This window comes from Euprymna scolopes, chromosome 42 (assembly GCF_053919585.1).
Source record: "Euprymna scolopes isolate OS-2025 chromosome 42, ASM5391958v1, whole genome shotgun sequence".
NCBI classification, from domain to species: domain Eukaryota; kingdom Metazoa; phylum Mollusca; class Cephalopoda; order Sepiida; family Sepiolidae; genus Euprymna; species Euprymna scolopes.
In genome coordinates this window covers 28,288,669-28,304,042 of record NC_136523.1, presented here as the reverse complement: position 1 = coordinate 28,304,042, position 15,374 = coordinate 28,288,669, and the positions used below count along the sequence as shown (strand labels likewise).

At 35.6% G+C, this 15,374-nt stretch overlaps 1 protein-coding gene across 2 annotated transcripts in view; it reads right to left on the bottom strand.

The window, feature by feature from the left end:
* Positions 1-7,546, bottom strand: part of LOC145266975 (alpha-1,3-mannosyl-glycoprotein 4-beta-N-acetylglucosaminyltransferase A-like) — a 265,602-nt gene extending 258,056 nt beyond the window's left edge. Inside the window, exon 1 of one of the 2 annotated variants that reach the window (XM_080122814.1) lies at positions 7,181-7,546. The gene's annotated coding sequence lies outside the window, so the exon portion shown is untranslated. The remainder of the gene's footprint in view (positions 1-7,180) is intronic. The other variant, XM_080122813.1, reaches the window with a different exon arrangement.
* Between the last annotated feature and the right edge of the window lie 7,828 nt (positions 7,547-15,374).

Genomic DNA, 15,374 nt, shown 5'->3' with positions numbered 1-15,374 from the left:
GTTAATTATTTCACATTTCCTGCATCGGCACGTATTACATTCGGTTTTCGGTATAAAAAAAAAGCGAAACTCGACTCTAATCACAGGCCGAAAGCCAGTTGTCTCAAGAGCGCTAAGTAACGTTTGTTCAATGTCAACTTCGTCATATCAGACTGTAGCTTTCATTTCGCTCCTCCTAATAAACAGGGAGCGGGTTTTTAAAAACAAACAAACCGATTTATTCACCCCATTCAAAACTGTCCCGCACAAAATAACTGCTGAATACCTATCGCCGTCACATCAATCAAAAACGCGCACCTGTTTTTTTTTAAACACTTTACTATTTTCCAACTGCGCATCGTGAAGGCTAGGTTTTTTTTTTTTCACATTTTTGGGTTTTTTTAACATACCCCGAAAAACACCCGGGCAACGCCGGGTACCCCTCGCTAGTTGGGAATAAATAATTTTATAGTTTAATATTTATAGATTCATAAAGAATTGGAATCGGGAAAAATTTTGGAATCGTCCCATCACATTATATATATATATATATATATATATATATATATATATTGCAAACTACATTTCATTATGTGTGTTGTGTGTGTATATGTATATATATATATATATATATATATGCTGTTTTGGTAAAATATTTTTCAATTATATTTCAGTCTTTGTGTATACCAATCCTTTTTGTTTAGAAGCTCGATGTTTGTTAAATATAACAATAGAGCAAATACAAAAGAATAACAGTATAGTTACATTCCAAGATCCAAATATTCATTCTTCATGCAAAACAGCTCTTCCTTTTTTTTTGAATGCTAGGCGTTGTAGGTGTTGAAAACAACTCCTGCAGTCCTGCATCTCCTTATCACAGTTGGGCCACCATAGGTGAATAAACAAGAAATTGCCCAAAGAAATTATCATATTTTTAGCAAAATGTGCAGTTATTTATCAATTTTTTTTTCTTTTTTGGTATCAATTCTTCAAAGCATTTCAAATTTAATGGTATATTAGCAATATTAGGCTCATTAAAATTACTTTAGAAAATAAATTAATAAATTTTCTTTTAGTGATTCCGATAGGCGTTATAAGTTACTCTTCTACCTACCTGGATAAGTTTTTGGTGTTTTAACTTATTTTAAAGCGTTTATTCAGTTCAAAAACTGAGTAGTGTCAAGAGTTATGTGAAAAAAAAGAAAAATATGGTGGACATGGAAGGGTCACATGTTTGGCGTCTGAATAATCGCTCAAAGATAATAAATTAAACAAAATAGTGGTAGAAACCCACCTAATAAATGTTACCGTGAAATTTATTGGGTGGGTTTCTACCAATATTTTGTTTAATTTTGAGCAATTATCGAAACTCAAAACGAAATTAATACTGAGTCCTTAAGTTTTTGTTTTTTTTTGGGGGGGGTTTAGAGTCACCACTAATCAAGGCCCGAAGGCCACTCGAGGATGAGGGTTAACGAGTGTAGAATGTTGTGATTCTCCTGCCCAAAAAGATTTTTTTTTTAATAAAATGGCGAACATGAGACTATCATCCTTAGTCTCGATAATTGCTCAAAAATCAAAATAAATATTAGGTACTTATAACCGAGAAGGTACTGTGTTGAAATAATGTTTTCTTAGAAATACCTTCTTGGTAATTGTGGCCCGGTAGACCAACACACAAATCTACCTTAAAAAACTTGTTTTCCATGGGTTTTCGGGTGTGCTGAAAACAAATATCGCATTTAAAATTGGGGCCAGCAACTAGTTTTCACAAAAAGATGCTCTTCCGCATGTTTCATGTGGTAATGTAACACAGCAGCCATATTTGTCCAATGTCTATATTTGGAAAATTTAACTTGGTTTCCACCTTAACATTTTCATTTTAAAATGACGACTTTTAAAGGTTTACAGGTATGCTGAAAACGAATATAGCATATAAATTTTCCACAAATAAGTTGTTTTCCGGATATTAAGCAATGTAATGCTTTATGTTATAAGTGGTAGCCATTGTTGAAAACGTTTGTACAACAATGGCCATCACTTATAACAAAGAATTACATTGCTTGATATCCGGAAAATTACTTATTTGCAGAAAATTTAAATGCAATATTTTGTTAGAAGTGGTGGCCATTGTTGTACGCGCATATATTTTTTTATAAGAAAAAGAGATTAACTCTTGTAAATTCAATACGTCGTTTCTGTTTTGAACAAAAATGGCTGCCACATTACATTACAACGTGAAACATGCAGAAAAGTATAGTTTCAGAATTATGAAAACTAACTGCCGGACCCAATTTTATATGGGATATTCGTTTTCAGCACAGCCCAAAACCCATAGAAAACAAATTTTTGAAGGTAGGTTTTGTGTTGGTTTACCAGACCACAATTTCTTACTGCCTTAATATGGTGAGGATTTTTCCTTTTCTTCTTTTTATTTTTATTCAATTTTCACCCCAATCAAGGCACAATGCCACTCTGAAGTAGGAGGCTACTATCGGGGACATAAGTTGCAGGGATATTATGACAGGAGATAAGCAGCAAGATGTCTGTTCACATTACACTTGAACTTCTGCATGTCAGTACAGTTGGGAAAGCAGAATCTCGGAAGGTCTAGCAGTTCTGGGGAAGAAACTATTGGACTTTCTTACACCTAGGGATCTCTACTGTGTAGGAGTGGGATTTAGCTGCTTGTCGGGTTTGTCGGGGTATTTACGTCGAGGGGGTACAAGTGCTCGTACTCCATCAAAGCATTCACCATTAAAATACTTGTAGAACAGGCAGAGGGATGCAACATTCCATCGATGGGAAAGAGGCTGAAGCTTAGATGACAGTTCAGGACCCATCAGGTTGGCGACTCTTTTGAACCCTGTCCAGGAGTTAGAGACTAGTAGCAAAAGCACCAGCCCAAATGCGACAACAGTACTCCATACATGGGCGAATGGTGGCCTTATAGAGGTACAGGATAATTTCAGGCGTGAGTAGTTTTCTAGCACGGTAGAGAGAGCCCACCTTCTTCACAGCAGCCTTCGCAATGCTCTCAATGTATTTGTTCCAACTCATGTTCCCTGAGAACATTAGACCGAGGAGTTTAAAGGAAGTACTTTCAGGTAATGTGTTTTTGGCCATTGCTATTGGTGGTAGAGAAGGTTTCTTGTAATTATTGAAGGAAACAAGTTTAGTCTTGACAGCATTGAATGTGACCCTCCATTTTTGTCCCCATTCCACTGCAGATCGGAGGTCATCCTCTAGTGTTTCTGCAGTTTTGTAACTATTCTGTACTTTCACCTAACAATTTAATAAAAGATATTGTAAACTTGAAAATAATATATATATAAAAAAAAAAGAAATAGCACGGTATCTTCTCAGCATAAGCACCAAAAATACAGATAGAAATCCACCCAATAAATATTATTGTGACATTTATTGGGTGAATTTCTATCAGTATTTGCTTTATTTTCGAGTTTTGGGAGATTCTTGAGACTCCAAAGATGACAGCCTTTTGTCCGCTATATTTGTTTTTTGTTTTGTTTTTTTTACATAGGCATAACCACTTATTAAGGCCCAGAGACTACTCGAGGATAAGGGTTAAGAGTATACAGTAGTCAATTGGACAATATAGTAACCGTTAGTAATGGAAATTCGGTAAATTTGTTAACTTAAGTGGAACGACTCATCAAGAACTTGTTTATATTAGACTTGAAGACAACCATATTATAGTAAGCTGGAAAGCAGGAAAACAATTCCACAGGCGTGCAGTTCTAAGAAATCAGCTTTGTTCATGGAATCTACGTTTAGATTTAGGCACAGATAAAGAGTGGAGGGGAATTATTGATAGTGTTTTCAACTAGACAAGTGTTTCTTGTGAAAGTTTTGCGAGGGGGGGGGACCATAGATTGAAGCTCAGTCGAACTCTTTCCATGAAAATAATGATAAAGCAGAGACAAACTTGCAACATTTCTTCTGTGAGATAGAGGTTGCAGGGAAGAGAAAAGGGCATCTCCTACGAGGCTACGAAGTCTATTTTGAATTCTATCCAGGCAGGACAAGTCCTTTCTAGCAGCTCCTGCCCAGATGTGGCAACAATATTCCATCCTTGGACGTACCTGGCTCTTATATAGATAGAGAATTGCATCAGCAGTGAGATATCTACTGGATCGATAGAAAGATCCTACCATTTTTCCAGCGATCTTGGCAACAGATTTGATGTACTTGTTCCATTGAAGGTCAGGAGTAACGGTCAAGCCCAGAAGCTTGTCAAAACTTGAGGTCTCCTGATGACGAGAGCCATTCATTTCAATTGATACCAGATGTGGATCAGAATGTTGATGATGTAAAGATAGAAGCTTGGTTTTAGATGCATTAAAAGTAACCAGCCACTCCTTTCCCCATTGTACTATGTGATCAAGATCAGAGGAGAGAGAATTGGAGAGAACTTTACAGTCTTAGATGTGCTACCATAGATGGTAGTGTCATCAACATAAATGTCTACGACTAATATAAGGATGTAATTTGGAAGATCATTAATGTAGATCAGGAAAAGAGTTGGGCTCAGGATGGACTCCTGAGGGACTCCAGCATTAATACTGTGAGCTTCTGATTTGTACCCATCAACTACTACTCTTATAAACCTATCAGAGAGAAATGATTTAATAATTGAGAAGACATTTCCAGCTATACCATAGTTGGAGATCTTGTGAAGTAAACGTTTATGCTATACCCTATCAAAGGCCTTTGATATGTCAAGAGCAATTGCCCTAAAAAGGTTGCCTCCGGCGAGAGATTTGCTAATCCTATGAGATATAACTGTAAGCACATCTGCTGTAGATTTAGTGGAACGGAAACCATAACACATGAAACCTATCCAGATAGGTAGAAGAGTAAGGATTTGTCTTTTTAATTATAATTTTTTAAAATAATCATTTTTGGCAACTTTACAGAATTTTCACGATAAGGGAACACCCATTCTCATGTTAAAAATGGCTTTCTAAATTAAAGCCCGAGGATGTTAAACTGTAATAGTATGCTATCTTTTTTTTTTTTTTGTAATGAAATTTAATATTATAAAAGAGTTTTTAAAAAAAAAAGGGGGGGGTACTCTGCATTTCCACGAAGTTACTCTAGTGTGCCCGGCGGATGACGAGAAGAACCGGAAACGGTCGAGAAATAGTTTTCCGGATATTAAGATTTTCCAATGTATTACTTAATGAATTCAGTGGCCGTCGCCATTCTTAACATGGGGAGGGAGGGAGGGGGGGTGACAATTTGTGTGTGTGTGTGTCTATGTATGTCTTGTAATAAGACTCACCCGGCCGTTTCCAGTTATTCCAGTCATCTGCCGGACGCACCCGAGTAACTTTGCAGAAATCGTGGGTTCATAAATGCAGAAGTACCCACTATAGTAGATCGCGGCAAGGAAAGAGTTAACAAAACCCTACACCTCCTCCCCCACATGTTAAAAAAATTTTTTTTCTTTTCTTGGGGGGGGGGGGGTCAGTAAATAAATTTAATATTATTACAGAGTAAACAAGAACAGCCGGAACTCATTTATGCAGAGAAAATACCGTGCTAAAATAAGATTATTAGTTAGAAATCCATTCTTAACATGGAGAGGGTGAGGGGGGCATCGTTAACTATTCTGTACTCTCATCTAACAATTTAATAAACAAAAGATACTGTAGAAATTGAATTTGACTTGAAAATCATTTAAAAAAAGCAATTTTTACTTGGTTTCCACCTTAACATATTCCCTTAAAATGACTTATACCGGTCTTTGACTATGCTGAAAACGAATATGGCATTTAAATTTTTCGCAAATAAGTAGTTTTCGAATATTAAGCAATGTCATTTCTTATGTTATTGCTGGTGGCTATTTTGTTAAACGCGCGCTTGTACGTAGTTAATCGGGGTTGTGTGTGTGTGTGTGTGTGTGTGTGTGTGTGCGCTCGTGCGTACCAGGACGGTCACCCGCAAAGAAATGACATTCCTTAATATCCGGAAAACTACCTATTTGCGGAAAATTTAATGCGATATTCGTTTTCGGCATACCCGAAAACCCGTCCAAGTCGTCATTTTAGGAGAAAATGTTAAGGTGGAAACCAGGTAAAAATTTACCAGCAAGGTTATTTAGAAAGCCATTCTTAACATGAGGAGCGTCTTTTTTTTCTTTTTTTTTTTACACTATTCTGTACTTTCAACTAACAATTTTATATAAATAAAAGAGATACTCATGCACTTATTGCACCGCGCTGTAATAATAACTTTATAATTTAGAAAGCAATTCTTAACGTGGAGAGGGATATGGTGTCTTAAGTAATCTATACTTTCAACTAACAATTTAATGGGTATGTTTGTCCACAGTTCTTCGAAAAAGTGGTAACTATATATATATAAACAAATAACTGTTACCAAAAGCAATATGTTACAATTGGGTAGGTTTTTAGTGTTTGCACTAAAATGTCAAATGTTTATTCGGCTCGAAAAACAAGTTAGTTCAAAGGACACGCGACCACAAGAATACCCCCCAACATCGAAAGTCGTTCTTAACATGGGTGGTTGCACTGGTTGAGGGTGTTTATACTACGCTGGAGCATGTCGTAAAAAAAATACCTAATAATTTTTTTTAATAATTTACGTTTTTTTTTTTTTTAGCTATTTTTATTTTCAAATTAAAAAAAAAATGTTAAAATTTTATTTCTCAGCGTTTTTTTCTTTTTTGTTTTTCTTTTTTTACAAAAAAACAAAATTCGTTTCATATTTTTGATCCCGGATTTTTTTTTTAATAATATATAATAAAATAAAAACTTCGATTAAATAATATTCTTAAAATAAAAAGATTTTTTTAAACTAAATTCTTTTTTTTTTTCTTTTTTTTTTAATAATAAAAATATTTTATCTTCTCTTTCATTCAAAATATCATTTTCCTAAAACTTTTCTTGGAAGATTTGTTTTTATATAATTTTAGAAAATAACAACAAAAGAAACAGGACAACCACAAATTAATTCACAAATTAAATAAAAATTAATCAGATTTTCTTAAATAAAAATTTATTATTAAAAAACAAAAAAGAACGAAAATTTTGTTTATTATTTAAAAAACGAGACAAAAAAAGTTATTTTTTCGTGGACAAATGTTCAAAATGATTGTTGTTATTATTTATATTAAATATACAAATAAACGGTTCTTTGAATTGGTTTTACTTACCTAATAAATCTTTGGTGTGACCAGTGGGAAAGTCCGTTGTATACTAAATGTTTAACGTAAATGGAGAAGCCAAAGGTGAAGTTGTGTCGAGAAGAAAAAAGGCCATAAAAAGAAAAAAAAAAAAAGCAGACACGATGGACCAAGTGGAGACGATCGCTGATTCTAAACGATTACCATTTCTAACATAAAACGAAAACTACGGTGGCACAGTATTGCAATAATTTACACGTTTTTCTTTTCTTTTTACAGTTTTATTTTATCAGTCATCTTGAACTTTTCTATCTATCGATTTGAGATTTTTGTAACTCTCTCTCTCTCTCTCTCCAGGTTTCCCTGTCTTCCATTAGATCACAGTTGGCGTCATGTGCAATTTTCTGGATGTACGTTGATCTAGATCGTCTTATGCTTATGCACGCATGCTGTGGAGTCCACAGCAATACATTTCTCGCCAGCTCTTGCTTGCACCTCTGGCAGTGACCAGCAAATCGTAGACGTCGCTCCCTGATGGTAGTAGATATGGCAGGCAGGGTGCCATAAAGTTGCTGCTTCGTAGGCTGATCTTGATAAGACATATTTAATATTGTTCATAGCATATGGGTGTATGTGCCGTCTAGCTTTCTTTCCAATCTTTTGGTGTGTAAGCGTAACTCACACAGGTGATATTAGCCGAGCTATAGAAAGATTCAGTGCAACTTGAAATCAAACCAGAATTCCATACCGCATCATGTGGGTAACCAATGGGAACTTTTCAAAGGTAGCTTTTTTTTTCTTTTTTTTTTTTACAAGGGAATCATCACTTATCAAGGCCCGAAAGCCACTCAAGGATAAAGGTTAATGAGTGTAAAGTGGTCAGTGAGACAGTAGCATATTAATAGTGGTGGAAATGGGGTAGAAATAGGTTATTGGAGGGGGGAGGCTAAACAAGAACTTGTTTATATTGGACTTGAAGACAACCATATTGTAGTCAGCTGGAAAGCAGACCAGCAGAATAGAGTTCCATAGGCGAGCATTCCTAGGAAAGAAACATTGTTCATGGAATTTGTGCTTAGATTTAAGCATAGATAAATAGTGGGGGGAAACTGTAGGTAGTTGGTGTAGCTAGACAAGTGTTTTTTTTTGTAAAAATTTGGCAAGGTGGTGGGGGCATAGATAGAACGTCAGACGAGCACTTGCCATGAAAATAACAATAGAGCAGAGACAGGCTCGCAACGTTTCTTCTGTGGGAAAGAGGTTGTAGGGAAGGAAAAGGGGCATCACCTACGAGGTTTTGAAGCTAGATTTGAACTTTCTCAAGACAGGATAGGGTGCTCCGAGCAGCTCCTGCCCAGATGTGGCAAAAATACTCCATTTAAAAAAACATTATATGCTTGTTTATATTGGTGATCTTTTAAATTTTTGTGCTCCAGACTTTATTTTTCTACATAGTCACCACCATTCTTGATGCACTTTTGCCAACTCTCTTCCTGATCTACATAAATGATCTCCCAAATCACAGCCTAAGATTATTTGTAAACATTTATGCTTACGACACTACCATCTATGGCAACACTTCAAAGGCCGTAAACAATCAAGTTCTCTCTGATACTCTCCTCTGATCTTCATCACGTGGTGCAATGGGGAAAGTGGTGGCTGGTTAATTTTAATGCATCTAAAACCAAGCTTCTATCTTTCCATCATCAATGCTCTGATCTCCGTCTGACATCACTCGAAATGAATAGCTCTCATATTGGAGAGGCTCAATGTTTGAAAAGCTTCTGGATCTGACCTTTACTCCTGATCCGAGATGAAACATGTACATCAAATCCATTGCAAAGGCTGCTGGAAAAAGCGGTTGGATCATTCTACTGCTCCAATAGATATCTCACTACTTATACAATTCTCTACTTGTACGAGAGCCAAGTACGTCCAAAGATGGAGTACTGGGCAGGAGCTCCTTGGAGCAGTTTATCCTGCTTTGACAGAATTCAAAATAGACCGTAGCCTAGTGGGGGGGTGCCCTTTTCTCTTCCCTGCAACCTGTTTTCCACAAAAGAGACGTTATGAGCCTGTCTCTGCTTTATTCTTATTTTCATGGCAAGTGCTCGTCTGAGCTCCAATCTATAGTCTCCCCTAGCCTGACTTTCACGAAAAACACTCGTCTAGCTGAAACCACTATTAATAATTTTCCCCACTCTTTACCGAAATGTAGATTCCATGAACAAAGCTTCTTTCTTAGAACTGCGTGCCTGTGGAACTCTGTTTCGTATTCCTGCTTTCCAACTGACTACAATATGGGTGTCTTCAAGTCCAATGTGAACAAATTCTTGATGAGCTATTCCTTTAAGTACCAAATTTCCACTACTAATGATGATTATGACATGTTCTCTTTGACCACTGTATTATCCTTGAGTGGCCTCCGAGCCTTGATAAATGGTGACTTCTTTGTAAAAAAAAAAAAAAGACACATATTCTTTGTAATCTACATCCTCCATTTCTGTAACCAGGTATTGTAAGTACCTTAAATGTTTAGAGGGCACTTTTCTTTCTACCGCTGCGTCTTTTTTCTCCAAAAAAGTTCTAATTTTAGTATCAGTGAATAATATTCCGTTACCATCAAGTATTTTACTTGGACATTGTGGGAGAGGGTAGCAAGATATCTTCTGTGTGAAAGCAGGTGTAAGAAAAAGAAGAGATCATTTCCCACTAGATTGTAAAGTCAGATTTGTACTTTGCCTCAGCAAGAACGAGTGCTCCGAGTGGCATTCCCCCATATATGAGAGCAGTGTTCCTAGAGGATTGTATCATATTTTTTTTTTGCTACTCTTGCCTAATTTGACCCGAATTCTCGTGAATTCCGTCAAGCATGGATCAGCTTTTCTTTTCTTTCTTTTTTTTTTTTTGGTTTAGTTGCTTTCTTCCAATTCGAATGTCGTCTGCTTCCATTTAGATAAAGCTTTTTCTTTGGCTAATCAAACTCCCAAAAATTCAATTAAAAAATAATAATAAATAATAAATAAGTAACTAATCAGAAAATAAAAAAGTCACCCCCCCCCGCTCTCTTAATATCACCTTAAAAATTACTAAAAACATAACAGAAAAAAAATTAAATAAATAAGATAAAAAGTCAACATTTGAACAACGCTTGCGGCTGACACTAATGATTGCCGGTCTCGCCCGATCCATGCTTGGATGGGAATTCACGAGAATTCGGGTCAAATTATACAAGAGTACTTTTTTTTTGTTCTTTATACTTGTCGGAATTTATCTTGCTTCCAGATAAATTCGACGCTAAAGTAACTAAGCTGAAAAAAAAGCATGAAACAAAAGAGGGGGAGGGGGTAAAGAATAAAATATAAATGTCTTGATTTGAAACGAAGAAGAAACTTTATTTACAATAAGTTGCAAATTTTTCCCTTTGCGGGCATTATACTTAAACGCCAAGGTAGCATATGAAAAAAGTAACATGTAATGAAAAAATAACAACACTGCTGGTTCTTATAAAGAAGTTGTGTGTATCCATTAACGAATACAACAAGAATGTACAAAATAGTAGTATCTCCTAATCACACTCGCATATGAAATTAATTTAGGAGCGTACTCACAATTGAAAGCCTGTTAGGCACATGGCATTTTCTTTTTTTTTTTTTTAAAGTTCTTTTAGAATTTTCCTTGCATGAAAACTGTAGACACACATGTATTACAGGAGCAAGACCTCGTCGCTTGTCCGGATAGGAAATTCCATAATACCTTGTCACGTAAAAGGTATTTTCCTTAAATACCACTCCTTGTAAAATACGTGCAGAACCTCAGCCACGTAGTTAATCTCCAGAAGACTGTCTCGTCACAGCCGGGTATTAATTTCTTGTCGGGTTTACTTCTTTGAAGGAGGGCTCGTCAAAATTCCATTTTCGGCGCCGGGCAATGAACAACACGTTCACTCTCCTCGTCAGCAGAATTTCAAAAGAGAACGAAATATGCGCTGAGCTCGTGACGTCATTACAGAGCTAGCATTTCTCTTTTCTCCAAATTAAAGGGAGTTTCGTACAAACCGAAAATATACGAAACTAAAAATCATAATGGATACAAAAAATCATATATAAGAACCAGATAAACAATAATAAATGCAAACAGGGGGGATGCACGATTATTGGTACAAAAAAAATTCCAACATACTAATGAGTCACCACCTACCGAGGCCAAAAGCCATTAGAGGATGTGTGCCAATGTGATTGCCAGTTGAATGATGAACAGTACTGTGAGAGGATGGAATTAATCTTTTTGGTCAATTTTTAGATATACAAACACACGCACACACACACAGACATTTGCCCTTTAAAGAAGACTAGCGGGATACCTATTGTTGCCTGGGTGTATAGAGATTGGATGGTAAGGTTTAATCAAACTTGGATGTCTTCAAGTCCAACATAAACAAATTCCTGATGAGTCGCCCCCTTAAGTAAAACACTTTATCAAATCTCCAATAATAACTACTACTACAATACTATCCCATTGATGACTGTACACGCAATAATCCTTATCCCGAGTGGCTTCCGGGCCTTGATAAGTGGTGACCTCCATGTAAAAAAAAAAATGTCTAATAAAAACATGTCATTCTGTGTCTAGTCTGGTGCACTGCAGCATTTGCTGTGGTTATACAGTTCAAAGTTGGAATTGCCATTCCGGATGCAGGCCTGGCTGAATGATAAGGAGACCTAGGTTTGCCTAGTTACCAGGGTCCTCCTCTCTGTGTTGCAGACAAGTTAATAGGGTCAGAGCTACTGCAGCTGCAGGAGTTGCCAGAAAGATGTTGCGGTGTTTAACCATCCGCCTATCGGTACTCCAAACTGGCTTTTTTGTCAGGATTTACTCCCTTAGCCTCTACTTTTCCCAAGGCATCCACAAGGAGTGGAGCTATTAACCCATAGCTGAGATCGAAAACTATTATCATCATTATTTACTTACTAGGAGTAATCACACAAGCCATCATCAAAGATTTCTCTTTGAGAACAACCTCTGGCATTCCCTGGAATCTGAGTGGCAACAAGTCTTCTCAGATTTCCAGTACTTTTCACCTCTTTCGATAACCTTTGCAGTTGGATCTGCACAATCGCAACAGTCGCTTACCATTGATTTCTTGTTGCCAGCGACTATTGGTCTTCACTGGAATTTGGATGGCAATAAACTTCCCCAAAATCCCAGTCCGCTTTGCACTCATCCAACGAAGATCTAGTGCTTTCACTCCTCGGTTTTTCCATCCTCCTTAACCCTCCTGTTTGTGTTTTATTATTAATCACTAGGAGTAGTCACACAGGCCATCATTAAAGATTTTTCTTTGACAACAACCTGTAGTTTAACCTGGAGTCTGAGTGACAACAAGTCTCCCCAGATTTCCAGTACTCACCACCTCTTTCAATAACCTTTGCAAATTAGTTTGCATTATCGCAACAACCATTTACCATTGATTTCTCATTGATAGTGACCATTGGTTGTCGCTGGAATTTGAGTGGCAATAAGCCTCTCCAAGATCCCAGTCCTCTTTACATTCATCGAGTGGAGGTCTGGTTAGTGTTGTCTCTCCTAGGTCTTTCTACCCTCCTTATTTATTTGGTGTGGCACCAGTTTATGGTGACACTGAAAAAAAAAAAATAGGGAGTAGGGTGGAAGGCTAGTGGGGGTAGGGATATTATTATTAACTTTATAATAATAATAATAATAATAATAATAATAATAATAATGATAATAATGATAATAATAATAATAATAATAATTATTATTATTATTATTATTATTATTATTATTATTATTATTATTACAACAGCAAGAACAACAACAACAACAACAATAAATGGTAATTGCCAGGGAGAAATCAATGGTAAGCGGCTGTTGCGATAATGAAAAATCATTTGTGATGGTTATCAAATGAAATGGAGAATACTAAAAATCTTGCGAAACTTGTTGTCACTTAGACTTCAGGGAAAACCGACCGTTACCGTCAGTAAAAAAAATAAAATAAAATAAAAAACTACTACTACTACTACTACTACTACTAATAATAATAATAATAATAATAATAATAATAATAATAATAATAATAATAATTATTATTATTATTATTATTATTTCTTTCATTATTATTATTTCTTTAATTTTAGAAATTCTATACCAAATGTCAGAATTTCCAACAAAGTATTTGTTGACGTAGATAGGTTATTGAGTAGGTACGCTGTTTCTTTTGATAAATTAATAAGTGTATTAATTAAAAAATTGCATCAAGAAAAAAGCTTTTTTAAGAGTAGAATTTTTATAAATATTTCTACTGTTTTCTTCTTTTTTTTTTTAATATATTATTTATATATTTATTTTGATACAGTCGATTAGGTTTATTGGATTCGTTTGAACCTCTTAGTCCTACGTTAGTTGGTAAAGAGGCGTCAAGCGTATAATATAGTCAGAACTATGGAAGCGCAATCGTGATAAAATAAACTTACCAGCATGCATCGAACGCGAATGAGTGTAAGCCTCAAAGAATCATCGCTATTGAAAACCCGATACAATTTGGCCACTAAACAAACAAACACACACACACACACACACACACACGCACGCACGCACGCACACACACGCACACACACACACACACTTTTTAAAAATTGTTTTGTAATAATGACAAAGAAAGAAATCAATAATAAACCGTCATTGTAATCTATTTAATACTACTACTATTACTACTACAACTAATAATAATAATAGGAAGAAGAAATCCTGTCATTTTAATCTATTTATTACTACTACTACTACTACTGCAACTACTACTACTACTACTAATAATAATAATAATAATAAGAAGAAGAATAAGAAGAAGAAGAAGAAGAAGAAGAAGAAGAAGAAGAAGAAGAAGAAGAAGAAGAAGAAAGCACTAGCCAGACCTCCACTGGATGAATGCAAAGAAAACTGAGACCTTGGAAAGGTTTATTGCCACCCATATTCCAGTGAAGACCAATAGTCACTGCCAACGAGAAATTAATGGTAAGAGGCTGTTGTGATAACACAAATTCATCTGCAAAAGTTATCAAAAGAGGTGGATAGTATTGGAAATCTGGGGAGACTTGTTGTCACTCAGATACAAGAGAACACCATCAGTTGTTCTCAAAGAGAAATCTTTGATGATGGCCTGTGTGACTACTTCTAGTGAGTAAATAATAATAATAATAATAATAATAATAATAATAATAATAATAATAATAATATCTCAAACTGAAACTGTACAAATGAAGAAACCACGTCCACCTTTTTTCTTGTGAGTGTCACCAAATAATGAGGTCAAGGAGGAGCGGAAGACCGAGGAGAGAAAGCACTAACCAAACCTTGACTCGAGATGTGCAAAGAAGACTAGGACTTTGTGGAGGCTTGCTACCACCCAAATTCCAGTGAAGACCAATGGTCGCCACCAACGAGAAATCAATGGTAAGTGGCTGTTGCGATAACGCAAATTAATTTGCAAAGGTTGTTGAAATAATTGGAGAGTACTGGAAATCTGGGGAGACTTGTTGTCATTCAGACTCCAGGGATCACCACTAGTTGTACTCAAAGAACAATCTTTGACGATGGCTTGTGTGAATACTCCTAGTGAGTAAATAATAATAATAATAATAATAATAATAATAATAATAATAATAATAATAATAATAATAATAATAATAATAAACAAGGATTCCTCAACAAGTATATCGTATGTTTAGGATTTGTTTATATTTATTTACGTATAAATATGTTTGACTGTGTGCATCATCATCATCGTCGTGATCATCGAAGATAAATGAAGTTTGTATCGAATGACTGATATTTTAAACTGAGTTTGTTTGATCTTTCTGTCAAAGATCATAACCGAAGTCTGCTTGCTACACGTATAATAATAATAATAATAATAATAATAATAATAATAATAATAATAATAATGTTGATGATGGTAGTGGTAGTGGCAGTAACAGTAGTAATATTAATAATGATGGTACTAGTAGTTGTAATAGTGGTGGTGGTGGTGGTGGTGACAATAATAATAATAATAATGAAACAATTTAATTTAATGTATTTAAGGTAGAAAGAGCTCTGAGTCTTGGCCGACAATCTTTCTAGAGCTTGTCTCGATAAAAATACTGGTTGGTTGCAATCATGGTAAGGAAATGCAGGTTTGATGTCCGGCGGGGCTTACCAAGTT